Source organism: Podarcis melisellensis, assembly GCF_964234715.1.
Source record: "Podarcis melisellensis genome assembly, chromosome: 8".
NCBI lineage: Eukaryota > Metazoa > Chordata > Lepidosauria > Squamata > Lacertidae > Podarcis > Podarcis melisellensis.
Window position 1 is genome coordinate 61653126 of NC_138540.1, and position 12393 is coordinate 61665518.

The 12393-nt window shown below is 46.8% G+C and overlaps 1 protein-coding gene across 3 annotated transcripts in view; it reads left to right on the forward strand.

The window, feature by feature from the left end:
• DLGAP3 (DLG associated protein 3) overlaps positions 1-12393 on the forward strand; it is a 178801-nt gene that overhangs the window by 1034 nt on the left and 165374 nt on the right. The gene's annotated exons all lie outside the window — the stretch shown is intronic.

Sequence of the window (12393 nt, forward strand, 5' to 3'; positions counted from 1 at the left end):
TGCTTTTCATAATGTGTCTCAGGTCTGTCTGCATGCTCCCCAGAGCCATAGACTTTCCTGCACTGGCAGGGGGTAAACTAGATGGCCTTTGAGGTCCTTCCCAACACTTATAATTCTAGGTACATTTGCACAACAGCAAGAGATCAATGGCTTCTCCTGACAGAAAGTTGTCAGCGGTGGCAACTTGTCACAAACACCGCCAGCAAATGCATGGATCAGCCTGTGGGTGTACAATGTGCAGGTGAGGTTGCTTCCAGAACCATTGTGCCTCTCCCTTTTGATCTTTTGCTTAGGCTTTAGAGGTGCTCTTCTGGGGCGCACAAGAAATGTGGCTAAGCAAATCTTCTCTGTCTTGTCATTTGGTCCGTCACATGGGGTACCCAGAGAGCTCTGTGCAGCATGCAGAATTTAGCCGTAAGACACTGCTGGGGGTGCTGTGAGAGTTGCCCAAGGTGGTTTCAGGTGGAAGAAAGAGCAGGGGTAAGGAAGGCCTTTGTTTGGAGGGGGGAGAGGAAAAGTTCTTTCATGCTATGTGAATGTTCTTTGGGGATGTGGAGAGCGATTTGCTAGAAAGACAATCTAATGTGGAGCTCTCCAGATTCTCACACTGTTGGAGAAGGACAAGCAATCGCGCTTGGGTCTTTATTCATGGAGGGAGATGACAGAGGTTTATAAAATTATGAATGGAGGAAGGAGACAAGAGAAACATTTCACCTTCTCTGATTGTGCTGAAACTCAAGAGTCTCCCAGTGAAACTGACTGGGAAGGAGATTCAGGATCTGCTAGACACAAGGAAAGGTCTTCTTCACAAAAAAGCGTAATTATTGCCTTAAGGAATTCCCTGCCACAAGACGTGATGGCTGCTGGCTGCTGGCTTTGAGGGCTCGAAGAGGGGGCTAGACGAATTCACAGGTGATCAATCATAAAAAGGAATTAGTCTAGAATGCTATGTGGAACTTCCAGGTCTAATGGCAGTCTACATCTCTGAATACCAGGTGTTATGGAAGCAAAGAGCAGGGAGGGGCCTGTCACTTTCAACCTGGGAGCATCTGGCTGTCTACTATTTAGAACAGGCATAGGCAAACTCCAGCCCTCCAGATGTTTGGGACTACAATTCCCATCATCCCTAGCTAACTGGACCAGTGGTCAGGGGTGATGGAAATTGTAGTCCCAAACATCTGGAGGGCCAGAGTTTGCCTATGCCTGATTTAGAAGCTGTTTTAGAAATGGGACGGTGAACTAGATGGGCTCTTGTTCTGATCCAGGAGGGATCAGAGCGGGGGTGCTATAGCTCTCAGAAGCAGCATTTTAAAAAGATGTCTTTGGAATCCCACTGCTGAGCATTTGGGTAACAGCTGGGGAAGCTGAAAAGACCGTTCAGAAGCTTCAGCTGGTCCAGAATGTGGCAGACTGGTTGTTAACGGGTGCTAAACATTGGGAACAAATTGCATTTGAATGTGTGTGATTTTTTCAAAAATCTATTTTTATTTTGCAGTGTGTGTGTGCGTGCGCTCGCTCGCTCGCTTGCATGCATGTGTTAAAAGAACTCCATTTACCCATTCATTTAAGAGTGGAACACATGCTGTCAGACACATGGAGGCTGCCACCCCAAAAATGGCACCCCTAGGTGCCAGGTTCTCCCATCTTCCACTCTGACATATGGTGCCACTTGCTTCTTCATGTGACACCATCACGTCTTGCCAGGCTCAGTGTCACCACCCAGCGCCCACAGTCACCTCAGAGTCAGGGCCCACCAGCACTGATGCTCAGCCTGCTCTCTGCATTTGTGAACTACCATTTAAATTTCCTAGAAATGTGTTTGTCCCAGAGCTATAGCTTCCAGCACCCTTAACAAACTACAGTTCCCAAGTTTTTGGGGGAAGGGGGAGCCATGGCTATTAAAATAGCATCCAAATGCTTTAAATGTGCAGTTGTGAGTGCGACCTCTGATAATGCTTCTTGCCTGCCTAGATGGAGAGCAAGCTGCATGTGTGAGTAAATTAATATTCGTTGCTCCACCTATTTCTGCTTCTGGCCTTGCCCACCACCAGCACGTGGCCCCTGAGAGGATGCCTAGAAAGGAACTACAGCCCTTGGGGTGACAGAGGTTTCCCAACTTCTATATTTGGGCATTGGGCAAAACTTGAAGGGGCACAGGAATGAGAAGAGAAGAGAGTTCTTTGCAGGGTCTCAGACCTGGACAATGTGCCATTCTGCCTTTGCTCCATTACATTTAGGGATGGGCAAATCTATCAGTTTCTCATTTTTTTCTGATCTTAGCTTCAGTTCTTCACATTAGTTTGCAATTTTCTTTCTTCCTTTTTAAAAGCCCTCCTCAGAATTTCAGTTTGAATTTCTCCCAACCGATACACATTTGTCTGCAATTTTGCCTAACTGACGCACACATTTTTGCAAAGCAATTTCCTCTACTAGAGTGCATTTTTGCATGTTATCTTCACAAATATATGCATTTTTATGCACAATTTACCCTGGTAATCTGCAATTCTGTACACGTTACTTGGCTGGGAAACTGCATGGGAAACTGCAAAAAGTGTGGATTTCTAAGGATGGTTGAGTTTGGGTTGTTATATTGCTTTGGAAAGTGTGAATTACATAGGTTCACCTTTAAATGAGAACTGAACCGAATTTCTCTCTGTCCTTCATTACATTGGTGGACACAGAATGCTTGACATCACAGGGTTAGTCCCAGTAAGGAAACACCCCATTAAGGAGTTTCCAACAGCGTATTGTTCTGCCCAAATCAAACTGAGAACCAGTTACACATAATCGTAACACATAATCACAGGAGAACTTTAAAAAATGGGTGATTGTTTCTTAAGGAATAGCGCACTGTCCACAAACCATTTAAAGTTCTGCCTTTTCCCTTTAAAAACCTAAATCGTCTGATCATCCCATATGAGCTCCTTCCCAGAGTCATTAGATCACTTTTTGAGATTTTGCGCCACTGAGCGCTGCCATCTGAAATTAGGTTTGCATTTATGGGCCCATTTGTAAACCCACTTTTGACCCTTAAAAGGCCCTCTAGGCAGTGTACAGCAGTCAGAAAGTGTGATGCACACTGAAAGACAACAGTAAAGTTAACTTTGAAAAAAGAGCATCCCAGGAGAAAGAAAAACACAGGCAAAGAGAGAAAAAGAATTGCACCAGGTGGGATGTAAGAAACTGATATTTTTAGTGTGGCAGCAACCACACTTTGGAACTCCCTACCTTCACTATGCTGTTTTCAGCACCTGCTTTTTGGCAAACCTATCCTGATACATAGAATGTTGACATGCATTTTTATCTGCTTTTGCTTGTCACTGATTTTAATTAATTTTTTGATGTTTTGAATTGCTGTTTTTAACAATAATTTTATTGGTTTATTCTTTCTGCAAACCACTTTAACAATAAAGCAGTGTATAAATTTAATGCAGCAAATCAATAGATAAATCAATAAATGTAACACTGAAGACCCATTGAAGTCAATGAGTCTTTGCCCCCTTTCTTAATGTTTGCAGCACAGGGAATGGCTTTATACCAAATGAGATTATATTGGTCTATTAGTAATGTCTACAATGACCGAAAGCAGCTCTCCAGGGTTCCTGGCAGGGTCTTTGCCTGGAGACAACAGGGATCGAAGTCAGGACACTTTGCATGCAACACTTATGCTCTACCTCTGAACTGTGGTGCAGGAAGAGGATGGATAGGAGTCCTTCAGGAGGCAATTCCAGGATTGGACCCTGCAACCAAGAAACCCCTGCCCCAGGTAGCAACTGGCTGCACCTCAAATAGCACTGACACACAAAGAAGAGACACACCCCCTCAAAAAAATATTGGTGTGCAGCAAGGGTAGGAAAACTGTGGACCATTAGGTGCTGCTGGGCTACAGCTTCCATCATTCCTGAACACTGACCATGCTGGATGGTCATCTGTCAGGGATTCTTTAGATGTAATTCCTATATTTCAGGGGGTTGGGCTAGATGACCCTTTGGGGGGATCCCTTCTAAGGGTAATGGTAATGCTACCATTGTGCGATTCTGTGATTCTATGCTGGCTGGAGCTGATGGAAGCTGGAGTCAACCCCTGATGTACAGGTAGAGACAATTGGGAGCAGGTGGCCTTTTATGCACCTTGGCCCCAAATTGCTTTAGAGTTTGAAAAGCGATCACCAGCACTTTTGAATCAGGCTCGGAAACAAGCCAGGTGCCGAGTGCAAGATCAGATGATGATATGCTCCAGATAGCAGAGCCCTGGCAGCAGCATCCTGCACCAATGGCTATTTCTGAACTCTCTAAAGAGTCTAAAGGCAGCCCCAGGTAGAATGTGTTGCAACAGTCAAGCCTACATGTGACCAAAGCACGTTGCAAGGTCCAGGGCTGTCTTTATTGTGGCGCCCCACTTTCTCCCCAGGGGAGTTCTGCAAACCTGCACTTTTAAACTCTTTGAGATGAATGAATGAATCTTTTAAAAATCCATTTTATGAAAATTGGGACAGCCTCTCTTATTGCATCCTTCACTCCCTATGCTGGGGACATCTATTGCAAGCCCTTTCTCACACCCCTTATTGCAGTCCTGGTAGAAAACTAGGAAGCTAACTTATACTGAGTCTGATCAATTGTTGTCTACAAGGACTGGCAGAGGCTCTCCAGGATTTCAGACAGTACATTCCCAGCCGTACCTGGAGATGGCAGGGATTGAAGCAAGGACCTTCGGCATGTAGTAGTAAACTGCTTAGAATTCATTTTGGCATGTGAGCAATATATAAATTTAGTAATAATTATAATAACAACAACAGCAATTAATGCAAAGCAGGTGCTCTCAGAACTGAGCGACATTTCCTTTCAGGTTCCTTGCATGATTATCAAATCATCTCTCCCCTCAGTCCATTAGTATTTAAAATTGCCTTTTTATTGCAAGACTTTGCAAATAATATGCTCCAGTCATTCTCCAGGCTTTCTGGTTTTTGTTATGAATGCATAGTTCAATCATTCATCGTGACTGATGGGACTCCTTCCTCAGGACACTTTGGCTTTCTGGTCCAGGCAACTGGTTCACAATAGTTCAGTAGGCAGAAACCCATCAGGCAGTGTATTGACCCAGTTAATTGACAGGCTGCTCACCCACTGGCCTGTCCCTTGGTGCTGTTAGCATTACTCAAGCTTCCTGAGGATGCAACCCTGGTTTTTTGGCAGGACATGTTGCAACAAGTTGAGCGCTCATTTCTGTGTTATTTGCTTCCTGGGGGAAAAAATAATCCGCTTGCAGCCCTGTTAACCCTGAAATTAGCAGGACTTTTGCACTGTAATTTCATGTGATGAGCTTTCGGGTGGTATTCCAGCACACAGTTCTTTCCTGCCATTTAAAATGTAGCGAGGCTTGGCAGTATATAGATCAAAAGAAGATCCACAGTTCCATAATGCAACAAGTAAAGCCGTGTAAAAGGAGCACAAGAGTCCATGGTAGAAGCACTAGCATTATAATCAGGAAAACTAATGGAATAATCCCAGTGTCTGAGTGCACCCAAAATGTCTAAAAATCTACTCCAGGCCTCCTGTTTCCAGCAGCGGCCAAGATGACCCTTTTCTAGGAAACCCACAAACAGAGCATGGAAACAACAGCCCTCCAGTGTTGTCCTTCCCCGCTCAACAGGCATGTTCTCCCGAACAGGAGTGTTCAGGGTTCCAGCCAGCCATGCCCATTCCCAGGATATTGCATTCCATTCTCCCTGTCCCCAGAGCTTTTTTTCAGGGGAAACACACAGGAACTCAGTTCCAGAACCTCTCAGGTGGGTGCCATTGCCATTCTAAGACAAGGGTGGTGTTCATGGTGAGTTCCAGCACCTCTTTTTTTGGAAAAATAGCACTGACTGCCCATCACCACTATTTTTCCCCTTTCCAGTGTTTCAAGGCTAGCATGCTCAGTCTTTGTCGGGCTGCTTTTTCAGGAAGGGGGAAGATCCCCTTTTTCGGTTTTTCAGTAGCCCCATTCTGGCACTTGCTACCTGAGTTTGCTGTTGGAATGATGATGGCAATGAGGGAAGGAGGCTAGTTGCTGCCCAGAAAGCAGGCCAGATGCAGCCTTCCAGCCCTGAAGACTCTCGCTAGGCCACAACCTTTGCCCAGGCTTGGATTAAGCCCTGTGGGAGGGGAGGAGGCAGAAATTACTAGCCAAAGGAATCTAACAGCCAAAGGAAGAAGGCTGGTAAAGGTAATTAAAAGATCAGAGTGGCTTGTTCCTTCCGCTGGTGCCAGGAAAATGCCCAGAGGGAGGTATTTTTACAGCACTCTTCATGTCTTCCCCCTGGCACTCTCCACGGGGAACACCCCGGGCAGAAATGGCTTCAGCTACAAAAGAGACATCAATAAATCAATGGACGGGCATCTGTGAGATTAATGTCTGCCTTTCATCTTTTGTGGTAGGAGGGATTGTGTGAAAGGGGAGGTGAGGTCAGTTCAAGGGTTGTCTTGAAATAAATCCTTCTGTCTTGCCCATGTGACAGTTTCACAGCCCTGCAGAGAGAGAGAGAGAGAGAGAGAGAGAGAGAGAGATTTCCATCTGCTGGTCTTGCTTGGAAGCAGAACTTGCAGAAAGTTACTCTGCCTGACTTCCTCTGGGGCACAAAAAGGACAGAGAGTCAACCTGTCAGTTGGGACTGTGCTGTTTCACCTCCTTTTACTTACATCCAATTAGCAGGACCCCTTTCCAATATGTTGTCAGGCCCCTCCTAAACCAATGACCACAGAGTTTGAGACAAAATGTGTCATAAAGGAAAGATCCCCTGAGCATGTACAGAGTGCTTTGCTTCTGAGCAGTGATAGCCAGTCAGTAGAGGATGCTCCATTAGGGTGAATTTCCCAGAGCTTGGCTGGATCTTATTTTTAAATGGATCAGCTCAGTCCACTCTGTGACTGGTGGGACTGAGAGGGATTCATCCCTATGGAAGCCCATTTCAAACGATGCTCAAATTGACCCTTAAAATGCTGAGGTTTGAGGCTTGCCTTTAGCAGGTTGAATAATAATCAAACTCACTAAGCAGGCAAGGAGCCTAACATGTTCAAAGGTAACTCTTTGTACGACTGGAGTTCACTGAAAAATGAAACAGGCATGCTCTAAATAAGAGCAAGATCCTTAAAGATGCTTGTTTCTTATGCCTAGATGTTCTTTAAGGATGGGAGTTGCCCCAGCGGCAGCTAATCCATTATGGCTTTGGGGGCAGTGCCTCACCAACCCCAGTCCTTCCTCAGTCTGCCCACTACTTCCTGGCTTCTGACCCTGGCTCTCAGCTTCCTCCTCCTCTATAGTCTCAGTGTTTGCCTTGTAGAGGAAGGTTGGGGGCAAAACTGACATTAGTTGGCTCTGCGTTGCATTGGCTCTGGCTTCACCTACTGTTTGATCTCCCTGCCCTCAGCCCTACCAGCCCCAACTGCAACCAGACCCCAAACCTCCCATTAAGGGGCCAAGGATGCTTTGAAACTCACCAGGCTCATCTGGGTGGGGAACTTGTGGTCCTCCAGGCATCATTGGACTACATTATCTTTGACCATTGAGCATTGAGGCTCATGGGTCGTCGAGTGTGTTACATCTGGAGGTCCACAGGTTTCCGCCTCCCTCCCCGTCCCCAGCCTTTAAAGATTCCTAGCTCACTTCCAAGACGGTTGCTGCTAGGGGAAAAAATAACACTCAATATCACTGGATTGATTAGATTTGCTGTCCCACCTTCCAGCCCACATGAAAGCCAAAGACAAATTGTCTAACAAAATAGCATGGCATTTGGGGTTGATTCTATCCTTTCTAAAAGGTAGCATTTCTTTGGGAACTGAGGGTTCCGATTTAGAGCTAAAGAGTGGGTTTTCCCTGAGAAAAGAGCAAGAGGAAAACTGCCTGGATCCATGCTTTCTAGGCACAAGACAAGCGGAAATGTTGGCCACCTTGCTTAGTATTGTAGGCACTGATTGACAGCCACTCTCCAGGGTTTCAGACAGGGGCCCTGCCCAACCCTGGCTGGAGAGGCCATACACTCAGCAACCACCTTCCTCACCTCTGAAGGTGTGGCTCATGGAGTAAGGTCCCTGATGTAGACCTTAAGGATCAGGCAGTCCCTATGGTAGGGCTGGGACTGGACTATCACCCTGCAAGCCAAGTTTGACAGGTGGAAGGTTCTCTCCCAGCTCTACTGGAGATGAAACCAACCCAGTCTTTAACTCAATAAATTTTTCCCTCCCCTGCCTACCCCTTGCCTTGCCCAGATCTGACTTTCATGTTTTTAAAAAAGCTCTCTTCCCCACCTCTAACTTCCATGCTGATTTCAAAATGTGTACAGATTGTACCTTTTTCTTCCACTCCATAAAATGCTGAAACAAATTTTAAAAAGAAGCCAAATTCATTTTTAAAAATTGAGTCTGTGCAAAGAACACAGACTGCAAAGAACAACCTTGGCAGTGATAAAACAATGATGGTTTTTTTTAAAAAAAACTCACAAGGTATGTATATTATGGCCCTTTCCCAGGTGTCTGAAAGATGTGCTTTGCATTTATGGCAAAAACATCCAGCTCTCCTTATCCCACTAAGGAGCCAGTGCCTCAAACCCATCTCCTGTACATGTTTCTGCATCTCTATTGTTAATGAGGAGGGGAAAGGGAGGGGGGAGGTTTGATGAGGTGTAGAAGCCAGAAGTGATGAGTGTTTTAATTTACACTTGGCACATAGGTGAAAATTGCCCAGTCTGATTTTCTCTTTGAATATTCATTTAGCACTCACAGAACTGTTTCAGAGCAGGGGAGGGGGGATTCAAACTCTAAACAAGCTGCTTGGTGGTTGTTGTTGTTTTAAATTGCAATGGCGCAACTCCCTTTGGGTTTGTCATTAAGGAAGCCACATCTCACAAGAACATAGGAAGAGTCCTGCTGCTGGATCAGAACCCAGGCTCATCTAGTCCAGCATCTAGTCCAGCAGGACCTGAGTGCAACAGCAACACACACCTCTTGTGATTCTCAGCAACTGAGATTCAGGGGCATACGGCCTCCGACAGTGGAGGGGGAAATAGCCATAATGGCTAGCAGCCATGGGTAGTCTTAAAGGTAAAGGGACCCCTGACCATTAGGTCCAGTCGTGACCACCTCTGGGGTTGCATCACTCATCTCACTTTATTGACCGAGGGAGCCGGCATACAGCTTCCGGGTCATGTGGCCAGTATAACTAAGCCACTTCTGGCGAGCCAGAGCAGCACACGGAAACGCCGTTTACCTTTCTGCCGGAGCGGTACCTATTTATCTACTTGCACTTTGATGAGCTTTCGAACTGCTAGGTTGGCAGGAGCAGGGACCAAACAACAGGAGCTCACCCCGTCGTGGGGATTCGAACCGCCGACCTTCTGATCGGCAAGTCCTAGGCTCTGTGGTTTAACCCACAGTGCCACCTGTGTCCCTTATGGGTAGCCTTATCCTCCATGAATTTGTCTAGTCGTCTTCTCCCCAACTTCTCCTGACATGGAGACTTTGAAATAATGGAGATGGTGCAGTGCTTGAGAACTGATGGGGTGGATCTCAGCCATGGCAGTGTGTGGCTCAACACAGGGATGGACAAGTGGGACTTGTGCCCTGTTTCAGGATGTTCTATTTCCCCTCCTCTCTTTGTTTCCTTACCTACAACAGCCTGTCAACATTCCATGCCAAGCTTCCATCAGCCTCAGCCAGCCTGGCCAAGGGTCAGGGATGATGGAAGTTGTAGTTGGACAACAGCTGAATTAGCCACCGATTAGCTGCCTGAGCTATAGGGAAATGGCTCTGGAGCTTCTTCAGCAATATATGAATTGGTGACTTTAAGCCCACACCCTACCTTGTTTACATAACCACCTTGATTCTACCCTTCCACTTACCTCCTTGGCTCTGATCCTCTAAATCAGGGGAACCTTTTTCAACCCAGAGGCCACTTTCGCTCTTGGGGCCATCTTTCCAGAGGCCTCTTGCCTGTTATGCATGGTGCCAGAGCCAAACATGGCTGGAGCAAAGGATTTGACTCTTAGCATTGTAGCATAGGCCAGTGTTTTTCAACCACTGTTCCGCAGCACACTAGTGTGCCGCGAGATGTTGCCTGGTGTGCCGTGGGAAAAATTGAAAAATTCAAAAGATTTAAAAATAAAGTATTTTATAATTTTTCATATTTCTGTTTACTTACTATTTCATAATAAAGTAATTATAAAATACTTTCTTTGTGTTTATTTGATTCCTATTCAAGAGAATTATTTTATATATAGTCAATATAGGCACAGAGTTAATTTTTTTAACATTTTCTAATGGTGGTGTGCCTCGTGATATTTTTCATGAAACAAGTGTGCCTTTGCCCAAAAAAGGTGGAAAAACACTGGCATAGGCTACCCTCCAGCCCTACAAAAATCAGAGGTATCTACACAGACACACTCCTCCATCCTCCTTCCAGACAAGCAAGAGTTCAAGCAGGGACAGCCCAATACATTTTGCCACTTGAGGCAAAACAGAAAATGGTGCCCCTCAGCTGCCTCCCCCTCTGCCACTTTTGCCTGAGGCAGCTGGAGGTGGCCCAGGGAGAAGAAAGGAATTTGGAGAGGAGTAGCAGGTGGTGGCAAACCTGTTGTTCCTTAGCATAGGAGGTGGTAAGTGACACACTCCTTGGGGGTCCGGATCTGCCATCACTCCCTACTGTCACCAGTTTGCAGCCTGAGGCAACTGCCTCATGAAGGCTAATGGGTGGGCCAGTCCTGAGTTCAAGGACACATTCTAGGTAGGAATTCAAGTGGAGAGTCCTCTGTGGGAGGGGGCATAACCTGAGGAAAGTCCTGAGGGCCTTTGGCCCTTGGGCTGAGGTTCTTCACCCCTGTTGTAAAGGACATTCAGGCCTTGGCGAATCTCTTTCTCCCTCACCTTCTCCTTCTCTGCTGGTTTCTCACTGTCAGATGGGTGCACTGGGGCCAAAGCCGCCCGAGCTGCAAATGTCTCCACCATGACCTATCTATCGAAATAGTTTCCGCGCCACTTTGCTGACGAGCGCATCTCCATTTCCCCCACTCAGCTGTTAGGAGCTGCTTCCATTGTTTCTCCCGAGCGCTAGGATATTATTAATTTCCCAGCACATTCAAAACATTTGCATGAGCAACAAGAAGTGCTTCAAAGGGATAATGAGAACGACGGGCTCCGGCACTCGGGCAATTGCAAAACAAAGGACCTCTGGAGCCATCAGAGCTAACGGGATGGGAAGATATGAATTGGAGGCTGATTAAAAATCACGTCAGGACCAGCTCTTTGGTTCAGCATTTGCCACTGCATGGAGGCGGAGGGGAGGGAGGGAGCGGAACCATGTGGCCAGTTTCATTAGGCACTATAGAAAATGTCATGCGGAAGTTTCAAGGGGAGGTTGGAAGGAGGCCGGCCAACGTAGATATTGCTATCATTGACCTTCTCATAAGCAGCCCAGTTGCAGATAAATCCGCAACTCGTTCAAATTAATTCCTCTCTATTTCATGGGCGTGTTGTCTGCGTGCTAGGTGGCTGTCACATTTTCCTGAGGCTTCAGGGCTTGGGCAGAATTCCTGTGCATGTGTTAACATGGCTAGTCCCTGTGGTCAGTTGGCATGGGCAAAAGCCGAGTACCTGATACATGGGTAAGGTTTACCAATCTACTTACCGTTGGGAGGATAGGGATCCCCAGGCCCAGGGACAGCATCTGGCCCTCCAGATCTCTCTTCCTGGCCCTCTAGACTCTCTCCCAAGGCCATACCCATCAACCAGACCACACCACCTCTCTCCAGACCACACACCTCACCATCACTACCCAACACCCTCCTTGAGTGCTTTTGCTGGGATGAAGTATGTGACCTTGAACTGTGGAAATCTCTGGATGGAAGGTGGGTGCAGAAAATTCTGGCCTTTTGTATGGCTGGAATGTAGCTTACCAGTGGAGCAGCCATTCATTGCATCTTCCACTCTTCCCTCTGCCTCAGCCCTGACGTGCAACCCCAGAAAGTTGTCCATGAGGGAAGATGGTGCTTGGGTGGAATTCATTTCCCCATCCATGGCCTACCACTACCAGGGTTTGTATCCCCTTCCTTCCAGCATGCTCAAGTCCACTGCGACTTGAGGTGGACAGGGTGGGAAAGATGAGCGGCAATGTGATGTGCAGGAATGGCTTGATCTGGCTGAACTTGGCAAGAGCCCAGGCGCTCCACAAGGCAGGGAAGATGAGTGGGAATGCTGCACACAGGAATGCCTCAGCTCTTGACAAACTTTGCAAGAAATGGGGCACTCCACAAGGTGTTGCTGTTCATCTTCTCTGCCTCAGAGGTGCAGAAGATGAACGGCGACAACCATGCGCCAAAATGCCAGTGACAGGGGGATGGGGGTGGCGTCGCCTCTCTTGCTTCTG